Below are 24,129 nucleotides of genomic sequence, written 5' to 3'. Positions count from 1 at the left end.
CCTGCAGTGTGTTTGACAACTGCCATTTTGATCTGTAACTGATCAGACTGTGGATTTGTTCTTTGGGCTTTGAAGAAATGTTGCTTGACAGAGAAACCAGTTAGCGCTGCTTAATTTTCAGCAATGAAGACCACTACACTATTCAATACCTGCTGAAGCAAAGACTGGTCTTTCTTGGACATTATTCTGTAACAGCAACATAAAAGCAAGAGCAACAATTTATGAATGACGTGAAACGTGACGTGATGGTTTCAAATCGGACTGGACAATAGTGATTGAAAAATGCATTGTCTTTGCTATCTAAACAACCAAACAGTTCTATTCAGCTTACGACGAAAAATGAATGAATTGATTCTCAACCACGACATGACAATGTTGACTTGACAATTACAGCACACGTTGGAGTGCTATAGAGTCTAGCAGCAGTCTGGTTAGTGATTAGCCTTGGTCGATGCCATGCTAATATCGTCAATATAACATGTCAGCATTCCCTCTCTATAGTAGGACTCTGCACCCTTTCTGATCATGTGACCTGACCAAGAAACACGAGGCTATAATAATAATAATAACCCAACCAAGAAACACTCTGGGCTAGAATAATAATTTGGCCTTGAGTTTTTCCTGGTGAGGTCACCTGGTATCATATTGGGTACAATATCTACTCATTCTACACTTTAACAAATCATGGCCTTGGACTGAATGCTGTATCAAATAAAACACTGTGTATGTACAGTACACACACACGTGTACACACACACACTCACTCTCTCACACACAGAGAGAGAGAACTGTTCAATTACTAGTAAGGGTGCATTTCATAGAGGCATCATTAGGTCATGTGATTCCAACTCTGTAACTCTGTTCAGCTCTTTGCTGTTGGTCCATGACTCACTGCTGAGTATTTGTCCACAGCAAATATGTGTCTTTCTGAGATTAAAAAAAGAAGCACTAAGGTCAACCATAATGTTAARCCGACTTTACAGAGTCCATATTTGGACATCATCAGTCTCAGCAGGACTTGTGCCAGCAACTTAACCATTTGGGATATCATGTGTTTTTATGTCATTTCAAAGTAGTTCCAGTATCTCTACTGTTCCTCCTCTCTCTGTAGTAAGTCATTAGATAACCAAACTACACCTTGGTGTAATGATCCARAGGTGATGTGGCCTGCTGCTCACTGTTGTGTTAAGTAATACTCTATCTAAGAATAGAGGCATGTTACTAATTCCACATTCTGCAGAGYCCACCATTTTGGACACACAATCTTTGTAAACAGACAATACGCACACAGTGAGTCTGCTATAGTCCTAGTCTCACTTTGGCATACTTCCTACGTCCTAGTCTGTTWTTTATCTCGGCTACAGGACRATGTGACAAAGATACAGATTGAGGTGGAGGWTCTCCCTGCTAGTGTAAACGTATGTGCAGGGAATCCTTGTTCTCCATGGTTAAGTCTCATCTGCTGTCAATCAGTAACCGTARGTAACGGTCTGGGACTTATCAGGACACAACATGTYAAAATGCTCTGCAGWGGAMAACACATGTTTCTTATTAGACAAGTTCAKGTAGCACTTCCCGGTTTCASTCCCYTTTCTTCCATYTGGGGCCTAATGAACACAACCCTGTTCTGGTCCTCACATGATCCTGTCACTGTCCACKAGCGTCAATACACTCAGTACACGTCTTCAGCTTTCCACCCAAACACCAGAAAGCAAAGTCACAACTACAGTTAGTATTCTCTCCTTTATGAATATATCACAATGTATGGGTTTTACGACCAGGAAAACCCAATGTCATGTCATTGTATGTCTTTTGAGAAAGTAAAGAGAGAGTTGGTAAACAGAGATATGAGACATAAAGAACGTGATAACAGCCRTTGAGGAGCAGACACCATGAGGGCTTAGTTCCTTTGGCATTTTTTCACCTCGTCCACAGGGAGAAGAAAATGCTTACAAAATATCACACCATGAGATAAACTACAATCACTCTCCATACGTGAGCTGTTCATAGGGCATGATAACAGGTCAGGATGACCAATTCCACCTGCAAAAACGTGTGCTGTGTGGTGTGTGTGTGTGTGTGTGTGTGTGTGTGTGTGTGTGTGTGTCGTGTGTGTGTGTGTGTGTGTGGTGTGTGTGTGTGTGTGTGTGGTGTTTGTTTAGTTTATTTGTTTGTGTGTGATGAGCTTGTGAGGGTGAGGGGAGTTTGATGTGAAATCAAAGATGTCTGTTAGATCACACAATGGATGCGTTAGAATTAACAAGCATCAAATGCTGGTCTGCAGGTCTCCATTGAGCAGCGTGCTTTGAGTCTCCGTGGGGTCATTCATCATGCGCGACTTGTCCTGCTTGCTGTCGCTGCGCTCAATCACATCCAGGCCGCCCACCTTCTTCCGACACAGAACGTTCTGGAAGCTCTTCTTGAAGTTCTCCGAAGGAACGCGTAAAGGATGGGGTTGGCACAGAGTTGGCGTAACCCAGGACAACCACGAAGGCAAAGGTGCTCCTCAGGAAGGGCGTGTGGAGATGGTTCCTGTCACCGAGTCACATTGAAGACATAGAAGGGGCAGCAAGAAGACGAACACGGCAACCACGATGGACACCATGCGGGTCACCTTCCTCTCCGAGCGCTTCCTCTTAGTGGACCCGACACGGATCCCTGAGACTTCACCTAAAAAATGAAAGATTTATTTGTATAGCACTCTTTAAAAAAAACATAAATATTAGGAGACCCGACACAGATCCCTGAGGACTTCCCTTTAATAGTATAATAATTCTAGATTTTATCTGTATAGCCCACTTTAAAATATAGGTAAATATAGCTACATCTCAAGGCACAGGCAAAAACAAAAGAAAATATAGATTAAAGTAGACACGCTGTGCTACCATTACAACATACGATAGATTAAAGTAGACACGCTGTGCACCGATTAAACATACGATAGATTAAAGTAGACACGCTGTGCTACCTTACAACATACGATAGATTAAAGTAGACACGCTGTGCTACCATTAAACTACGATAGATTAAGTAGACACGCTGTGCTACCATTAAACATACGATAGATTAAATAGACACGCTGTCTACATAAACATACGATAGATTAAAGTAGACACGCTGTGCTACCATTACAAATACGATAGATTAAAGTAGACACGCTGTTACCATTAAACATACGATAGATTAAAGTAGACACGCTGTGCTACCATTACAACATACGATAGATTAAAGTAGACACGCTGTGCTACCATTACAACATACGATAGATTAAAGTAGACACGCTGTGCTACCATTAAACATACGATAATTAAAGTAGACACGCTGTGCTACCATTACAACATACGATAGATTAAAGTAGACACGCTGTGCTACCATTAAACATACGATAGATTAAAGTAGACACGCTGTGCTACCATTACAACATACGATAGATTAAAGTAGACACGCTGTGCTACCATTATAAAATACGATAGATTAAAGTAGACACGCTGTGCTACCATTAAACATACGATAGATTAAAGTAGACACGCTTGCTACCATTACAACATACGATAGATTTAAGTAGACACGCTGTGCTACCATTACAACATACGATAGATTAAAGTAGACACGCTGTGCTACCATTATAACATACGATAGATTAAAGTAGACACGCTGTGCTACCATTACACATACGATAGATTAAAGTAGACACGCTGTGCTACCATTACAACATACGATAAGATATAAGTAGAACACCTGTGCTACCATTAAAACATACGATAGATTATAGGACACGCTGTCTACCATTACAACATACGATAGATTATAAGTAGACACGCTGTGCTACCATAAACATACGATAGATTAAAGTAGACACGCTGTGCTACATTACACATACGATAGATTAAAGTAGACACGCTGTGCTACCATTATAACATACGATAGATTAAAGTAGACACGCTGTTGCTACCATTATAACATACGATAGATTAAAGTAGACACGCTTGCTACCATTACAACATACGATAGATTAAGTAGACACGCTGTCTACATTACAACATACGAATAGATTAAAGTAGACTGCGCTGTGCTACCATATAACATACGATAGATTAAAGTAGACAGCTGTGCTACCAATGAAATACATTCCAGTGCCGATACTTGCCATCCCTCGTAAACGGATCTCTTTAACTGTGGACTTTGTCTACCTCACTAAGTCAACCTTGGAGGTCTCATCCATGGAATCACCATGATGTCCCACTTTAAGGCAAAGAGGCTTGATGTATGGTTAGAAGGTCGTTATGAAGAGTGGTACACCATTCCTGTACTCAATGAAGATTGGTTGACTGGCTTGTTTGAGTCTGTAAACACTTACCACATTATTTTTGGAGCCAAGTAGATGAATGATAACACATGTGGGGAAAGCACAGTGAGTGGGGTGCAAAATTAGCTCTCTCTTCACAAGACACCATTATGCCACACGCTGTGGATGATAAGGAACATGATTGATGTTATTTCCCCCTCCACAAAGCCTATATTCGCTGTGTGATGAATTTATAGGGGCCACGGTTGATCGCGGTTCAGAGCAGACAGGATGGGGTGGAGAGGAGCATTAAGCAGTCTAATAGGGATTTTTTTATGTACTCGGCACTACCTATGACCATAGGTAATTAACGCATCGAGGCGGCTCGCTCTTGCTCGCGATTACTCGAAATATTACAATCATCACGAAATTAGTTGAATAGTGACAACACTCTGCTGGGTTGTCTTACCATTTATGATAACTTATAGCAGACTCTAGATATTAAATGAGGTAAGTAACAGCGCTCGTCGCCTCCCCATTATAACTTTAACGTGATCCTAAAAAAGCATGTACCGGATTCGCTCTCTTAATCAGTTGGACTATCATAGTATAGCCGATGATATTATAACGATATGTGTTAGATTGGATCATACGCACTGACCATAAACAATATAATTTGCGCGTTACACATAGACACTTTATGTCATAGGCTTGTCATAGAATTAATGAGATTTAGAATCGATGAGTTATATTGATTAATAGCTTCGCCTACCAATTTTAGCGAATTCATTAATAATACTTATGATAAATCATTGAATTCCTTGGCTGATCTAAAAATAGAATTCTCATCGTTAGACGATATTTCGTTTCAGTCATACTCCTATCTCCTAATCGCTAGTCTGACTCGCTTTTTGATGGCCATTCCTGAGGAACAGAGATGTGACAATAACCTCGCAGTGACAGTTGAGTTCCAACACATAATAATGTGAACATCCGTAGTGTGGACAGAGGTACAACATGTGTGTTTGTATTATCTTCGTGTTCTTCGACTGCTACTTCTAGCTGCTCGCTGTGTTGAAGAGTTAACACAGGCAGTATGCTGAACTCTATATGGAAGTATAGCTGACCTTGATGAGATTGTGCGAGCTAATGTCAGCGTTATATCAAACTTTTAGGCTCTTATTCAGTCCATTCAGGTGACCATAAGAAGACCCTGACCTTTAGTAAAATCCGCGATGTGCAACTTGGTATAGATAGCTAATCAATACGCCCCCCGGTCGATCTACGGATGGAGGCGAAACCTTTTAATAGTATGGGATAGAGAATATAAATGGATGCTACATGATGTACGGATAGAGTCATGAATAATGACATGGTGCATTGAAGGATGAAACCTTGGATGAATGCCTTATTATGAAATGTTGAGGGAGGTTAATAAACATCATAGGACAGTACGCTCACCCAACGAAAGATTTGACTCACTTAATAGATGCTATCCCGTGTGAGATTGGTATCATGTCAGCAGTGGGGTATGATAGGTAAGACGTGACTTCTTTGATCGTATGATGAGAGGTAAAAGCGAGGCAGGGGTACCATTGAGAGAACTGACTTGTGTGATGGCAGTTGAAACTTTAGTGATAGGATACTACACACTTATATAGGCACGACAGAGTTCGATAGTCCATGATGAAGGCTAACTACTTTACTGCGATTAGTTATTTGTGAGTGAATCCACATTAATGTAAGAGTGTTAGAGTTAAACCAACATGTTGATCAGTGCTGTTTCTCATGAGATTCTTTGACATCTAATAAAAGTGCTATCGCCAATGGATAAATGGTCACAACAAACTCAGGCAGATATGATCTCCAACTGGCAATTCTATTATCCCTTTAAATTTGGAGTGCACATGGTGAATCTGAATGGCTAACAAACAGGCACGCAAGTAGGAGCCCTAACCAGGGAACTGAGACATTCAATGGCATTTGATCGGTATAGTACATTGCGTGACTTGGAATATGGGACCACGGATTACCTAAGGTGCTAGTGATTCTCTCATGCTGATTTCTATGATTCACTATAATATGAGTGTGAAATTGGTGATGTCCCAAAACTTTTGGGTGTTCTTAACCACAGGGTAAATAGTGTGAGCGCCGATGAGGACTAGGACTACCCCTAATGAATAAGATGTGTGACACGGTGTGAATCAATAGGCTATCGTAAAACGGTTACACTCGAGCAGCAATGAAGATACTGAAACCTTAATCGATCAAGAATGTTATAAGGCGTGGGTACTAATCACAGCGTTATTATCGACTCCTCGAGTGGGACTTGTACTTCTTTACTGATGATGGTAGATACACGTGTTATCACAGGGCAGATCTTAGGATTTGAACGCCTATGGACTCAATTAATGCAATGATGAGCTTTATAATCACTGTTCGATTAAACACGGCAGTTATCGTTGTTGATCTCAAGATATGTCGACTGACCATTACTGATGATATTGTATACGGTTAACATACAGGTCATTGTAGTTGTGAGCTCATTGTATCTTTGACCTTCTGTAGTTGAATTGGAAATTCGAGATTAATGGTATCACAGGCACTATACGAGTGTTGAACACATGCAAGAAGCTGTGCCTCAATAGATGAATAGGAGTTTGAGGTCTCTTTTTCTGCACTGGAATTAAATGATTTAACCAACAACGTGTCTAAGTGTAATGACTGATTGATGTACCTTTTATATTCGGAATGAATGGTGATATTCAAACATATCGCTTTTGTTGTCCTTTTAATAATATTTTTTTTTATCCCTTTTTCTCCCATTTCGTGAGGGTAATCAACAGCATGCGAGGTATTACAATACATGAGACTTGTACCCTTCAATCATATATAGAGTGGTCTACTATCCGGTAACACACTCGGCGGTGAAGGCTCAGACTGACCTTAAAAGTGATCGGAGGAGGAGCGCGTTTAATCACAGTGATCCTCAACAACCACGTGAACTCCATCAGCCAAGTCCAGCAGCTAGACCTGACTATGTATGAGCACATTAGGTGTCGAGGTAACCACAGGCAGCTGCTCGTACCTATGAGCCGCGCTGACAAGCCTTAGAGATGAGCATGATGGATGCAAGGATGTGATGACATCAGGCGAAGAAACCGAGTTACAACTCGACTGAGAGCTGACCTTGAATAGATGATGGTCCGATGTAACACTCAGTGCGCAGCGTGTGTGACCATGAGACTGACCTTAATTGCGTCGCATGGCCTGGACCCCGCCGAGATCAACAGCGAGGCAGGTTGTGGACCATAAGTAACGTGAGCGCTCAATAATTGTAGTAGCAAGAATAGGTAGATCGTCGAGCCAAGCGGAACAGTCTGACCTCATGCGCGACTAGACTAATGATAGCCGAGTGGTGAAACCGACGTGGACATTGTATGGCGCTGCAAGCCCAGAGTAGGGCTGACGAGTCCGAGTGAGGACTGACCTTAATGGTGAATGGTTATAGGGGTATGGCACACGGCAAAGGTTAGCCACTGGAATTGACCATGAGGTGACCTGACTTGGCCCTTAATGATGATGGTAAGGTAATACGACCACAGCGTGGCAGCCATAGAGTGGACCATGGAAGGCCTTGATCTTGATACTGCTTATATGTGACTTAAGGCCTTCTACAGAGAACAAAGACTTTTTTTTTTATACACTTTTTACAAGATGGCCCATGAGACTGACTAAATGAGTGATTGTGGATTGGTTATCACCCTAGGGCAGATGTACTCCCCCAGCATATGGTGGCTTGGAAAGGGAAGTAGAAGACAATTCCTTAGTCATGCGTTGATACGTAAAGGGTACAGTATCCGCTTAATAGAAAAAATGACTAGAAGTTAAAAGTGACATAGGGTCGGACGCCCAGAATAGATTAGTAGGCCTCTCAGGGCTCCGGCCACACGAATGGTACAGACATACGCAATGTGTATGAATTCGTAAGACGTATTGTGATTTTAATAATAACTGCACTAGTTATCTAATAAGTAAATGGAATTGTTAAAATGTACTTAAGTATCAAAAGTAAAGTTATAAACCCTTTCAAATTTCTTTATATTAGCAATCAGACAAGTAGAGAGGTTATATTATTTTTGTTCAGGTGTTAATTTGTATTAGGGGATACCAATAAGCAGGGCACAACCAACACTTTCAGACATAGTTTACAAATGAAGCATTTGATGTTTAGTGAATCAGCCAGAGATGACTCGAACCCCCCACGCGCGCCAGGTGTTAGGGGTAGTGTACCCAGCGGGGACCTATTATCGTGGTGTTGATTAAGTTTGCGCTAAGCATTGTGTGGACTGAGATTTCCTGCTCGCAGAAATGGGGGTAATCGCTTGTACGTTATCGCGAGCTAGTGCAAAGGCGAAAATGTATGTGAAGTAAAGTACATGCGTATGTGTTTCGATGGCGTATCATGATCCGATTATAAGGGCAAGAAGATGGGAGGTGATAGAAAGTATGGCGAGAAATTATAGAATAATGTCTCGAAGGTGCTAAAAGTCCTCTCCGCGCTCAAAAATTGAACTTCAACAGTTCGCTCAGTAGCTACTCTCTCAAGTATTTTTTTACTTAAAGTACTATTGCACCACCGCACTGCTAGTGCTCGAATGCTTTCCTTGATTATAGGCTGCCAGATGGAGAATAACACACTCTATGCCAGCCAGTCTGCTCACTTGCCATTCAGCTTAACATATGGGTACCCCATTTGCTATTGGTCAACCTTACCCCATGGCATTGGCATGTCAAACTCTCCCCCCAGGCAAACCAGGTTCGTTTAACTCCCTAATTAAAGATCCGAACAACAAGGCTACGATGTCTTTATGGAGCCGGTTACATCTAGAAAGTTCTATAGAAGACCCATAGTACTGATTTTAAGGTTGAAAGTGATCCCGCTCATTCAATTGTCTGTGGTGTATAGAGGTGGCATGGGAGCTGCACAGGGCGAGAGTGAGCGGGTAGTTACGTGAACGCGTGTAAATGGGACTTATGGGCGTAATATAGCCCACAATGTCCACTATCGAACCCTGCCCTCCTAAGATACACACACGCCGGAAAGATTGAGGTGAATATCGGATGTACATTAAATTTAATGACCATGGATGGCTGGTGCGTTTGGTTGAACAGAGTAGTTAGTACGCCGCCCATATATCGTACCATCTGGGGTCTGCCCGCTATTACTTAGACCACTAGCGACTTACACTTTGACATAATAAGCCCAGTGCTGATCAAAAGCCATAGTATGAAGGGGAAAACAGAGCGTTAAATACACAATAGGTATGAATGGGATTGACAAAGGTGTGTGGAGAAAGACAGACAAACCAATGGAAATGAAAAATGGAATCGAATGGAATGGCTTAGAAGGCCGCCGGTTGACGTCCGACGCGAAACCGCCCGAACAAGGAGAGCAGAAGTCGTGACATTACCCCCCCCCCTTGACGCGCAGGCTCAAGCAGCGCTGTCGGCACCCGGCCTCGGGGACGACCCGTGTGATAGGGAGTACAATCAGGGGTTTTCGGTTTAAGTTGGGGAGCGTGGAGGGGAACACCCAGGAGTCCATGGTGGCTCTGGTGGTTCCTCAATGTCTCTCAGATATCCAAGGAACTCTGACTATGACATCCACCCTGCATGGATGGAATAAATACAGAATCAATGTGGGTCCTCTCAGAATCAATGCCTCTCGCTCTCTCTCGGTCTCTGTCTCTCATTCTCTCTCTCTAGGGAACAGACATTTTTGAAAAGCCTCCCAAATAATAACAGCAGACAGTTACGAATATAAAACGTACATATACTCTCTGTTCCCCTCCCCCTCAGATTTTCATTACAAATATCTTACATTCTTTTGTCCCTAATGAACCTCAAAGATCATTGCAGTTCTTGTTTTTCTAAATTGAGGTAACTTGGGGTAAATTGTTTTGGATTCCAAGTCCCTCTGTTTAGAACCCTTTTTGTCCAAGCTGGTTTAAACACGTTTGATAATATTATTTTATTATATTAGCAGTAACTAGTGGTGGGAAAGGTACCCAATTGTCATACTTGAGTAAAAGTAAAGATACCTTAATAGAAAATGACTCAAGTAAAGTGAAAGTCACCCAGTAAAATACTACTTGAGTAAAAGTCTAAATGTTATTGGTTATAAATATACTTACGTATGAAGAGTAAATGTAATTGCTCAAATACACTTAAAAGTATAAGTAATTTCAAATTCCTTATATTATTAAACAGGCATAATTTTTCATTTTTTTCTGGATAACCAGGGTCACATTCCAACACAGACATAATTTACAACAAAGCATGTGTGTTTAGTGAGTCTGCCAGATCAGGGGCAGTAGGGATGACCAGGGATGTTCTCTTTATAAGTGTGTGAATTTTTCTGTCCTCCTAAGCATTCAAAATGTAATGAGTACCTTTGGGTTTCATGGAGTAAAAAGTACATTATTTTCTTTAGGAAGTAGTTAAGTAAAAGTAGTCAAAATATAAATAGTCAAGTACAAGATACCAAAATAACTACTTAAGTAGTACTTTAAAGTAGTTTTACTTGGTACTTTACACCACTGACGGGTATAACAATATGAAGACTATTATGACTGTCTACAAATGCTTACGTGTAGACTGTAGCATAACTAAAAGTGATTGTCTTTTCCAGACAATKCAGGTAATTCTGCCCCCCTCAGCTCCGAGGATGGCACATGCTGTTGACTTCATTGATTAGGATTTTAATGAGTGCAGCCACGCTTGTGCTGTTGCAATAAAACKATGCTCATCACAGACGACTGTAAAAAKAACCTGTMTCAAACCAGGAAGAGATGGGATGGCTTTTGAAACCACACAGGCAGACCTGGTTTAAATACTATTTSAAATTATTTCAAATACTTTACCTGGGCTTGATTGAGCTTGCYTGGCGTAATGGAACCAATGAAATAGTCCCAGAACTGTAAACCCCACCCCTCTGGCACTCCAGACAGACCCAATCAAACACTCAAAGAACACATACTATGTGAACCCAGGTCTGGCACACAGGGCAGCTTGCTCTCCCCTACCTCCAATGCATTGGGTATATATTTACTAATGTCCTTATGTAACTTGGTAACCACTGTGTAACCTGTGTTGCAATCACACTTCAGACCATTGGTTCCTGGGGCCTCATTTGTAAGCCCTGCATACATAAATAATCGTTGACGGTATGGGTAGGCTACAGTATTGATGTGCAATAGGAGCGYGACATCATTACCTATTTWATCTCAGAGCCTATACCAAGGCTGGACATACAGTATAAACCCAATAAACTAAATATTGAACACCAATTTGTCGTTTGCATGCAGTGGCCAAATGGCAATAGTTCCACATTATGATACAGGAAATAAAGGACGTTATTGTCACTATAAAAGGTGAATGGAGGCGTCTTCCAGGCAGAGTTTTAATGCTCGTTCAGGCGCACACAGTTTTATGACAGGCCTGATATCTAACGGGAAACGTGCAATGTATGGCTTGCGCCACGTTTTAATAAATCTCAATATTATTGTAAGTGCACAGACTTTTCAGAAATGGCATACGCAGAAATTGAGTGTGAAATGTACATAAGATTATAAATGAGGACCCTGGCCCTGGAGGTGTCTGCTGAGAGAGAGACTCTTGGTTGGCTGGTTCAGCTGCAGCCTCTGTCTACAGTCAGCCTGTGGTAATCAGTACTGGGTAAGCCCCATGATCTTCGAAAATTGATGGGGATAGACCTTTATCTGTCACGAATGCATAGCATCATGCTCCATTAAAGCCCATTAACCGAGGGCACATGTCCCCTGATTTGGATCCCATTTGGGATCAAATATACAGAGCCTTCAGAAAGTATTCAAACCTTTGACTTTTTCCACATTTTGTTGTGTTGTTGTGTTACAGCCTGAATATAAAATTGATTAAATGTATTTTTTTTTTTTTTTTTTTTACAAATGAAAGCTCAAATGTCTTGAGTCAATAAGTATTCAACCCGTTTGTTATGGCAAGCCTAAATAAGTTCAGGAGTAAACATTTGTTTAACAAGTCACATAATATGTTGCATGGACTCACTCTGTGTGAAATAATAGTGTTTAACATGATTTTTTAAATCACTACCTCATCCTTGTACTCCACACATAGAATTAACTGTAAGGTCCCTCAGTCGAGCAGTGAAATTTCAAACGCAGATTCAACCATAAAGCCAAGGGAAGTTTTCCATGCCTCACAAAGAAGGGCACCTATTGGTAGATGGGTGAAAGAAAAAAAAGCAGACATTGAATATCCCTTTGGGCATGGTGAAGTTATAATTACACTTTGGAGGGTGTATCTATACACCCAGTCACTACAAAGATACAGGTGTCCATCCTAACTCAGTTGCCAGAGAGGAAGAAAACGCTCAGGGATTTCACCATGAGGCCAATCGTGACTTTAAAAGTTTTAGAGTTTAATGGCTGTGATTGGAGAAAACTGAGGATGGATCAACAACATTGTAGTTACCAACATAACTCATCACTGAGTATCACTTCATATTTTCAAGCATGGTGGTCGCTGCATCATGTAATGGGTATGCTTGTCATCGGCAAGGACTAGGGAGTTTTTTAGGATAAAATTAAACAGAATAGAGCTAAGCACAGGCAAAATTCTAGTGGAAAACCTATAGGCCAAATATACACTGCCGTTGCCTATCAAGATGACATTGAATGTTCCTGAGTGGTCTAGTTACAGTTTTGACTTAAATTGGCTTGAAAATCTATGGCAAGACTTGGAAATGGCTGTCTAGCAAGGATCAACTACCAACTTCACAGAACTTGAAGAATTTAAAAAGAATAATGTGCAAATGTTGAACAATCCAGGTGTGCAAAGCTCTTAGAGACTTACCAGAAAACTCACAGCTGTAATTGCTTCCAGAGGTAATTGTAACATGTATTGACTCAGGTGGTTTAATACTTATCTAATCAATATATATATTACTGTATTAATTTTTATACTCTGATAATATATATTTTTTACAAATGTTGGAATTGTTTCTTCCACTTTGACATTACAGAGTATCTTGTGTAGATCATGACAAAAAATGACAATTTAATCCACTTGAATCCCACTTTGTTAACACAATAAAAGTCAAGGGTTTGAATCCTTTCCCAAAGGCACTGTACAATTCATTGTTTCACAGAGAATGCGTTGAAATATATTGAATTGGGCCATCACTGCCCACACAAAGCATTAGTGAGAGGACATGAGTCATGACACCTCTGTAGGAGGGCCCTGCTGTTTAACCACTCAGTCATTGGTTCACAGCATGTTGGGTACTTTCTTTTACCATTCAGTCTTAAAGGCCTTATCAAATGTAATCACACAGCAGATTAAAAGCTGCAACATAGGGCCCTGGTGTGTGTATGGAGAGCTCCCTTGGGAATTCCCTCTCCTTTTAAATACCAAATGGAAACAGTAGGGCCTGGTGTGTGTATGGAGAGCTCCCCTGGGAATTCCCACTCCTTTCACAAATACAAAATGGAACAGCTTTAGTTCTGCCTTTTATCACAAGTCTGAGTACAGGTTTCCAGCTAGTTTATGTTGTCATGTCCGCTAGACTAGCACACTGCAACACACACACACACACACACACACACACACACACACACACACACACACACACACACACACACACACACACACACACACACACACACACACACACACACACAACACTATCTTTATTTTATTTTTATTTCACCTTTATTTAACCAGGTAAGCTAGTCTCATTTGCAACTGCGACCTGGCCAAATAAAGCAACAGCATTCAACACATACAACAACACAGAGTTACACATTGGAATAAACAAACATGAATCAATAATACAGTAGAAAAAATCTATATACAGCATGCAAATGAGTAGGATAAGGGAGGTAAGGCAATAAATAGGCCATGGTGGCGAAGTAATTACAATATAGTAATTAAACACTGGAATGGTAGGGTGTGCAGAAGATGAATGTGCAAGTAGAGATACTGGGGAGCAAAGGAGCAAGATAAATAAACACAGTATGGGGATGAGGTAGATTGGATGGGTATTTACAGATGAGCTATGTGCAGTTATATGTGAGCTGCTCTGACAGCTGGTGCTTAAAGCTAGTGGAGGGAGGTAAGAGTCTCCAGCTTCAGAGATTTTTGCAAAGTTCGTTCCAGTCATTGGCACACACACACGTATGCACATATACATGGACACAGACACACAACCACGTACATATGCACTCACACACACACTGCGCTACACAACACACACACACACACACACACACACCACACACACACACACACACACACACACACACACAACACACACACACACACACACACGCCATAGGGAAATCATTCATTCAACTCCCCAGTCACAGCCCCCTTCCTGAGAACTGCTTGTCCTTCACTTGAACTAACTATATTCTTCCCTCAGTAAATAACAACCCAAAGGTTACTCCTCTCCACTGTTATAGAAAACTATTTATTAGGGGTGGAATGAATGCAAATGAGTATGTAAATGCTTCCCGCCTATGTAATTGAAAGAAAGGAAGGACTGCGTCACACAATCAGTGAGCCGTGACAGAGTCAAATTAGAGTGCAGTTTGGTGTCAGCACGCCGTGGGAGGATGCCCCCTGCCAACCTGAGATAATATCAACATCATAACGTCTTTCATTATGACAATTGTCATTCGCACCTCCTGCACATGAAAGCTGCCTCGCGGTGTCTGAGATATGGGTATTGTTGTGCTAAATAAAGCAACACCAGATACGAGTGAGGAGGGAGGGGTCTGTGGGATGTTGAAAACAAAACAGTAAACAGATGATGACATTGCCTGGGCCACTGTCCATGTGTTCATCCCAAATAGAACCTATTTCCCTCCCTTTGTGCTGCACTACTTTGACGCAGGGCCCATAGGGTGTCCACTGCCCATAGGGTGTCCACTGCCAGTGCATGCATGGGTGTCCACTGCCCATAGGGTGTCCACTGCCCATAGAGTGTCCACTGCCCATAGTGTCCACTGCCCATAGGGTGTCACTGCCCATAGGTGTCCACTGCCCATAGGTGTCCACTGCCCATAGAGTGGCATTTGGGCGCAGCCCGTGGGCTACATTCTATCAGGTCCCCGCTAGCTGACACCCACATAGCGGTGTTGCAGTGTCAGAGGTGGATGCATTAGAGCTGTAAAATCCACAAGCGGCTCCCGCATTATACTACAGCATATATACCTACAGCACTATACCTACAGCATTATACCTACAGCATTATACCTACAGCATATACCTACTGCACTATACCTACAGCATTATACTACAGCATTATACCTACGAGCATTATACCTACAGCATTAATACGCTACAGCATTATACCTACAGCATTATACCTAAAGCGCACAGTCCGCATTAGAAGAAATCGCAGCCTGTAAGAATAAAACACCTCAATTAGGCTGATAGAAATCCTCATTTCTGTTGTTTAATGAGAAGCTAGCTCGTCACCTACCGTGCCAGAGACAGAGAGAGTAGCCAACAACTGAAACGGTTGCTATCAATGCACCAAATTCACAACACTGCTGTACACTGAAGCATTTCGCTGCACTCCAATAACATCTGCTAGATATGTGTATGTGACAAATAAACATTTGATTTGATTTGTACAAAACATTAGGAACAGCTGCTCTTTCCATGATATAGACTGACCAGGTGAACCAGGTAAAAGCTATGATCCCTTATTGATGTCACTTGTTAAATCCACTTCAATCAGTGTAGATAAAGGGGGGGCAGGTTAAAGAAGGACTTTTAAGCCTGTGTCAAGAACTGCAATACTGCTTGTTTTTTCACACTCAACTGACACAACTGTGGGAGCATTGGAGTCAACATGGGCCAGCGTCCCTGTGGAATTTTTCAACACCTTCTAGAGTCCATGCCCACGAATTGAGGCTGTTCTGAGGGCAAGGGGGGGGGGGGGCAACTCAATATTAGCACGGTGTTCCTAATGTTTTGTGCACTCAGTGTAATTACCTAATCATATCTGCATCCCGAATGGGACCCTATACCTAACATAGTGCACCACTTTTGACCAGGACCCATAGGAAATAGCCATTTCAGATGCATGATGCAACATGTTTGCTCCATGCTTAGATGTACAATTTGGACTTGTTGAAATGAGGTTGGTGGGTTGACGTTGGCTACTGAACTATGAATAGATGCACTGTACAGTATGTTTGAATGCAACATTGAGCAATTCGTCAACAAGTGGTTCAGTCTCAGTAGTCTGGATCTAAGCCTAGTGGTAGAATTGAAATATATAATTAAATAGAAAAATAAATTTTAAAAATAGAATGAATAGAATAGAATAAGAGAAGATAGACTAGAAGTCCTCCTGTGGGTTGTTTAGGAACTGACCATTGTTCTACAGATTACTTCCCTCTGTCTTTTCAGGCCCTGCCTCAATAGAATAGACAACATGTGGGCTGATTGGCACTGATAGAAAAAGAGGCTGAAATACAGGATGCAAATACAGCTGTCTGTGTCTGTCCCGAGTTCATTAGCGTGGAAACTGTGAGGCCAGCTGAAACAATGTGATAGTTCGCTATCTGATAGAAAAGAGGCTGAATACAGTGATGCAAATACAGCTGTCTGTCGTCTGTCTCGAGTTCATTAGCATGGAAAACTGTGAGGGCCAGTTGAAAACAATGTTGATAGTTGCTAGTGGACTGGACCCATAAATTAAAGTCCCCCCAAAGTTTGACCCTTGTTGTATTCAGGGGAGCTCATGTCTCATTCAGGGGGCAGAGCCCCCCCCCCCCCCCCCGGCCCCCTGTAATTCACACACTGCCAAGGACTGTAAAAAATGGACCTGATACGTCTCTGCTTGGCACTCAGCATTAAGGAGATAAGGAGGTATGAGATTTGGGTAAGGCCCTGCCATAGACTAGCGTCCTGTCCAGGGGTAACTCAAGCTGCCTCACGCTACAAGAAGGGAGATAGGCTCTTGCTCCAAGACGTTCTGGGCCAGCTCGCATAAACCAAGGCTGTCTAAATGCTTTACAGTGTATTGATTTAGAATCAAATAGAATAGACCACCTGTGGGCTGATCCTGCACTTGATAGATTGAAATCTTGTTTCCGACACATTACTCCTGTATCTCTTCAGGCTCAATACTTTATATTGCTTTGGTTTAGAATATAGTATAATATATCTCTGTTCAGGCACCTGATAGRTTGTCTGCCAGTTTACACCCCTTTCTCTTCACTGGCTGGGTCAATGTGTCACGACTTCCACCGAAGATGGTTCCTCTCCTTGTTCGGGCGGTGCTCGGCGGTCGGCGTCGCCGGCCTACAAGCCATCACCGATCCATTTTTATTTTTCCGTTAGTTTTGTCTTTGGTTCATTCACACCTGGTTTTCATTTTCTTTCATTCCTGTGTGTATATTTACCCCTGTTTTCCCGCCTAGGTTTGTGCGGGATTCTTTTCATGTTGATTGTGGAGGCTTTCCTCAGTTTATTCACGTGTGTTTATTATAGTAAGGAGCGTTGTTTTTTTTCTCCTTCCGTGTGTAACTTTGAGTTCCCATTGTCTTGGGCGTTTTTTGTGTGTGATTGTACCTGTACCGTTTTTGGACTTGCCTATTAAAAAACGCTACATTGACATCTCTGCTCTCCTGCGCTTGACTCYTTACCTACCTTCAGAACGAAATCGCAACACAATGCTTTACATTGSTTTAGAATATAATAGATCTCTGTTCAGGCACCTGATAGGTTGTCTGCCAGTTCCTCTTCACTGGCTGGGTCAATGCTTTACATTGTTTTGGTTTAGACCACATGACTGCTGTTCAGACACCTGATAGATTGCTACCTTGTTCTGCTAGTTTACTCTGCTCTGTCTTTTGAAGCACTGGATCTTTACATTTTATTATTATTATTATTTAACCTTTATTTAACTAGGCAAGTCAGTTAAGAACAAATTCTTATTTACATTGACAGCCAGTGGGTTAACTGCCTTGTTTATGGGCAGAACGACATATTTTTACTTTGTCAGCCCCAGGGGATATCGATCTAGCAACCTTTCAGTTACTGGCCTAAACCTCTAACCACTAGGCTACCTGTCGCCCCTTATGTCGTATTCTAACTTAACGTACTGTAGAGCACTGTCACGATGCACCTGATAGYTTGCCATCTTGTTCTGCCAGCTTACTCCGCTCTGTCTTTTCAGGCACACWGTGACTCTGTCACAAACCTTTAGCGCAGTGATTTAAAGGGCTGTGTGGGAAATCTGGAATAGACGATAAGGAGCTACTCATCTGTTTGTTCTTGCAGCAACTGACMCTGTTGAGCCGATGATCAGAACATTCAAATCCACGTTTCAGATGTGATCACAGAGAGTGGTCAGGGATTGGAACCATCAAAATTTAAATATGCGCAACATGAAAGAGTTAATCCAATGATAGTCATCTGATAAAATAGTGTCATAAGTCACAGTCTATGATTGGGAGGCAATAAATTTGAAAAAGTAAGTAGAGTTAAGCGTTAGTATGATTTGAAGATTAAATATTTAATCAATATTTCAATAACATCAACACACATGATTTCCATTGTGTTTCTTTACCATGATAACTGAATAAGAATTATAGACTAAATAATTTTTTCATACACTTAAATTGACAGAAAATGTCAGTTGGAAAATTTTAAGACCCGATATAACATTGCATTTTGATAATGACACATTTCTATATTTTCCTTACCTTTAAAATCGATTAAATATAATCCAATGTTAAACTTTATTCCGTTTATCTGAGTTCAMTGGGTCTTCATTTCCCACCATGAAACCTTCTCAAACACCTCTCCAACACGTTCAGCCGAAACGAGGTTTGACAGCTCTCTGCCATTTGAAKTCACCTTTCAAAATAACCAACCTTTGATAATTTGCCATCATGCTGAAATAAATTGTAAAAAAGATCGAGATCATTGAAAATGTGTCTACGCAAGAAAATAAATRAATGTATGTGGMACGACTCTGTGCGTCTGGCTACATGGTRAAGTGCGCACAGAGAATGCCTTGAGTGAAAAGGGCCGGATAGAGYGGAGATGCGGAGCGCGCGCAGCTTGTATTAGCTACTCACAGCTTGTAATGACAGACACCGGGTAGAGACCTCGTACAGGGCTGTTGCTGCTGCTTGCTACTGTTCTCCAGCCCAACGCACAGATKGAGTTACTGGTCCGTTATTTCCCCGTTCCTTCTCCGTTTCSTCCCATTTAAAAAAATMAAAGCATGCAGTAASCTCGTTGTCACCAGGYTATKACGTTCGGACTGAGGCAGCACACTACGAAAAGAYGAAGSTGGTTAGTGTGCTGAAGCCTTGTTTACCTCCGKTCTTYATTTGAGTTGTKARATTAAAAATAATTATTGGAAATGTCAGGATTTATTGATTATAGGCCTAGAGATCATCAAGTAAATATATTAACCAAATGTATTGAAWATGATAGTYGTTATGTTAACATAATTATTAGAGCTAAATTATGCCAGATACCTCTTGTATTTTTGCTGTGCAGCCTATGTCAAACATACTGTTCATTCGACCCGGATTGTGAAAGTAGCCAACCAGTAGCCAACCAGTGAGGTAGAGGAGGGGACATGAGACACCATACCAGCGTCACACATAGCTTTGAGTGGACGAGAACCAAGTTATTCACACAGTTGCGTTTACCCTTCTGATCATCAACAGCTTCCAAACTCAAAGAAAGACAACAACATGCAGCAGACAGACAACTGTTATCTTTGGCATAAAAAGAACTGCGAACACTGTTCTGCTGCCTTCATGCTGAGCTGCAGCACTCCCAGGAGCACAGATTAAATTGTGCAGGACCTGGTTCAAATACTATTCCAAATCATTTAAAATACTCTAGGGCCTGATAAGCTTGCCTGACACAATGGAACCAATAGAAAGTCCCCAAAATCAAACTCTTGGCAGCAAATAAAAAATAAAGGTAAGTGTTAAAAATATTTGTAATAGTATTTGAAGCCTGTATGAAACTGTGTGGAACGAGAACTATTGTGTAACAGATTAACTACCATGTCCTTTCCTCTAATATTTTTTGATCAGGGGGAGAGTAAGTGGGTCCTAAATAGCACCCTATTCACATAGCCGCGGAAGTAGGGTTGCTGCGGGACGCCTGAAAAATCGAATATATAAATATATATTTTATAATAATTTTTTTCTCTCACAAAAGTAGTGCACTGGGCCTTTACTAGTCCTGTATTAGAGGATCAATATAGCTGTCTGTAGAGTTCTTGCGTAATTCGTGCTGCTGGCACTCTTTGGACATTATCCTTGCATCCTACAGAGTGTAGCCAGTAAGCGGACATTCCGGGGTTTGTATCTGTGACACTGCAGAATAAAGATAGGCCATGGCTGTGTATGTCAAACCAGAACCTGCCTCTTCTCCCCTCACCATTCACATTAGATAACCACAGACTTCTAAATTGCTGTTGTCCTTGAAATCCCAACCTTCTTTCTTCCATTTAAATGACACACAAATGTTGTTTTCGCATAATTTCAATGACGTTACAGTGCAAGAAAAAGTATGTGAACCCTTTGGAATTACCTGGATTTCTGCATAAATTGGTCATAAAATTTGATCTGATCGTCATTTAGTCACAACAATAGACAAACACAGTCTGCTTAAACTAATAACACACAAACAATTATACATTATGTCTTTATTGAACACACCATGTAACATTCACAGTGAGGGGGGAAAAGTATTGGAACCTTTGCATTTACCCTCCTTTGGCAACAATAAACTCAACAAAATGTTTTCTGTAGTTGCGGATCAGACTGCACAACGCGTCAGGAGGAATTTTGGACCATTCATCTTTACAAACTGTTTCAATTCAACAAATATTCTTACATGTCTGGTGAAAACCGCTCTCGAGGTCATGCCAACGCATCTCAATCGGGTTGAGGTCAGGACTCTGACTGGGCCACTCTAGAAGAGTATTTTCTTTTGTTGAAGCCATTATGTTGTTGATTTACTTCTGTGTTTTGGGTTGTTGTCCTGTTGCATCACCCAACTTCTGTTGAGCTTCAATTAGCAGACAGATCGCCTTAAATTCTCCTGCAAAATGTCTTGATAACTTGGAATTCATTTTTTCCATCGATGATAGCAAGCTGTCCAGCCCTGAGCAGCAAAGCAACCCCAAACCATATGATCTCCCTCCACCATACTTTACAGTTGGGATGAGGTTTTGATGTTGTGTGTGTGTCTTTTTTTCTCCACACATAGTGTTGTGTGTTCCTTCCAAACAACTAACTTTAGTTTAATCTGTCCACAGAATATTTTGCCAGAAGCGCTGTGGAACATCCAGGTGCTCTTTTGCAAACTTCAGACGTGCAACAATGTTTTTTTTGGACAGCAGTGTTTAGTGTTTAACGTATCGTAGACTTGTCAACAGAGATGTAGCATGTTCCAGAGATGTAGTCTTGCTATTAGTCTGATTAGACTTGTCACTCTACATCTGAACTTTCTCCGTTTATAGACAATTTGTCTTACTGTGGACTAATGGACATCAAGGCTTTTAGAAGATACTTTTGTAACCCTTTCCAGCTTATGCAAGTCAACAATTCTTAATCTTAGGTCTTCTGAGACTCTTTCGTTCGAGGCATGTTCACATCAGGCAATGCTTCTTGTGAATAGCAAACTCAAATTTTGTGACGTTTTTTGAGGGCAAGGCAGCTCTAACCACATCTCCAATCTCGTCTCATTGATTGGACTCCAGGTTAGCTGACTCCTGACTCAACTACATTAGCTTTCACATACTTTTTCACCTACACTGGAATGTTAAATTATTATTCAATATAGACAAGAAAAATACAAAAAAAATATGTTATTATTTAAGCACACTGTTTGTCTATTGTTGTGACCAAGATGAAGATCAGTTCAAATTTTCTAACTAATTTATGCAGAATCCAGGTAATTCCAAAGGGTTCACATACTTTTTCTTGCCACTTATTGAACCAAACGTGGTTTTGAAATGTGTCCCAGAATCACTTGAATCACTTGAGAATTGTCTAATTGCCTTTGAAAATAAATAGCTTATACCTGAAATGAAATCCAATTGTCTGTCTGTTTCACATTTGGAGATAGTGTTCCTATTCTGATTGATATTCAGTGGGTGTAAGTCAGCCAGGACAAGGGCCTCATCTGCTCAATGACTGGCAACAAGCGACTCTCTTTGCATCCCAAATGGCACCTTATTCCCTATTTAGTGCACTCCTTTGACCAGGGCCTACAGGGAATAGGGTGCCATTCGGGATGCAGACTCTCTCTGACCATGTTGATCTGATTGATTTCACTTTTGCCATCTGGCCCTACAGCAGAGCTCTTTGTATTCACTGCGATCACAAGATGAGGAGTGTCTGAGTGAGAAAATTGAGTTTTTCTGCTGTTCCCTTCCTTCTTACAAAAGACAGGGATGAGATGGACGAGAGTAGGAGTGATAATGGTGTGTGTGTGTGTGTGTGTGTGTGTGTGTGTGTGTGTTGTGTGTGTGTGGTGTGTGTGTGTGTGTGTGTGTGTGTGTGTGTGTGTGTGTGTGTGTGTGTGTGTGTGTGTGTGTAATAGTGAATATGATGTTATTCTGCTGTTCTTTCTCATAAACAAGGGGGATGAGAGAGACATGAGTCGGGGGTAGTAATAACGCTTCCTCAGGGCTTCAATAAAAGGCTCTGTGGGTGAGGAGGAAATGGAACTAATCTCAGTGTCTAAAAAGTTTATCTTCCACTGTTGCTTGTAGCCACAGAGTATCCACTTAAGAGGGCGGTTTCTGGGAGCCCTGTTGAACCAATAATGAGAAGAAAGTGCTTTCATATCCAGACATATACAAACTGTTGTAAAGAAGGGGAGAGTGGAGGAGAGGAGAGAGGAGTGTGCTGGTTTGTCACGAGCACTGTGTTCAGTATGAAGTCGTGCTGTTCTTAATAGAAGACTGGGAAAAACACAGAACACACACACACTACTACACACACACACACACACACACTACTACACACAGACACACTACTACACACACACCCACACTAATACACACAGACACACTGGTCAGCATTGTCTCATCTCCCATGGAGCTGCTCAATAAAGCGGTATGGTTTGATGTTCCTAATGACACACTCCACTCAGCATATGAAAGGTTGAGGTCCACGCCCAGTGTGCTATTGTACTATTTGAGTCTCTTCCAGGTACTGTAYAACACACCCTACACTCACACTAAGGGCCTTCCAGTACTGGGTCATGTTCATTATGCACCAAACGGAAGAAAATGGACTGAAACAGGGAGGGGACTACCTGGACTTGTCCAATAAAAAAGGTTCATTTTCATTTAGTGTTCTACTGAGATGCAGTCAGTCAGTGTGTACCAGTGAGGGAGAAATGTTCCTATTGAGATGAGTCAGTCAGTGTGTACCAGTGAGGGAGAAACTGTTCCTATTGAGATGAGTCAGTCAGTGTGTACCGTGAGGGAGAAACTGTTCTTTTGAGATGCAGTCAGTCAGTGTGTACAGTGAGGGAGAAACTGTTCCTTTTGAAATGCAGTCAGTCAGTGTGTACCAGTGAGGGAGAAACTGTTCCTATTGAGATGCAGTCAGTCAGTGTGTACCAGTGAGGGAGAAACGTGTTCCTATTGAGATGCAGTCAGTCAGTGTGTACCAGTTCCTATTGAGATGCAGTCAGTCAGTGGTGTACCAGTGAGGGAGAAACTGTTTCATATTGAGATGCAGTCAGTCAGTGTGTCAGTGTGT

General features: G+C 41.5%; 1 pseudogene; it reads right to left on the bottom strand.

The window, feature by feature from the left end:
- Window positions 1-2,156: 2,156 nt before the first annotated feature.
- Window positions 2,157-20,573, bottom strand: LOC112081012 (somatostatin receptor type 2-like; annotated as a pseudogene).
- Window positions 20,574-24,129: the final 3,556 nt, after the last annotated feature.

The sequence above is a fragment of the Salvelinus sp. IW2-2015 genome, unplaced genomic scaffold (assembly GCF_002910315.2).
Source record: "Salvelinus sp. IW2-2015 unplaced genomic scaffold, ASM291031v2 Un_scaffold16653, whole genome shotgun sequence".
NCBI lineage: Eukaryota > Metazoa > Chordata > Actinopteri > Salmoniformes > Salmonidae > Salvelinus > Salvelinus sp. IW2-2015.
The sequence above is the reverse complement of the archived record's forward strand: the minus strand, read 5'-3'. Positions and strand labels throughout refer to the sequence as shown.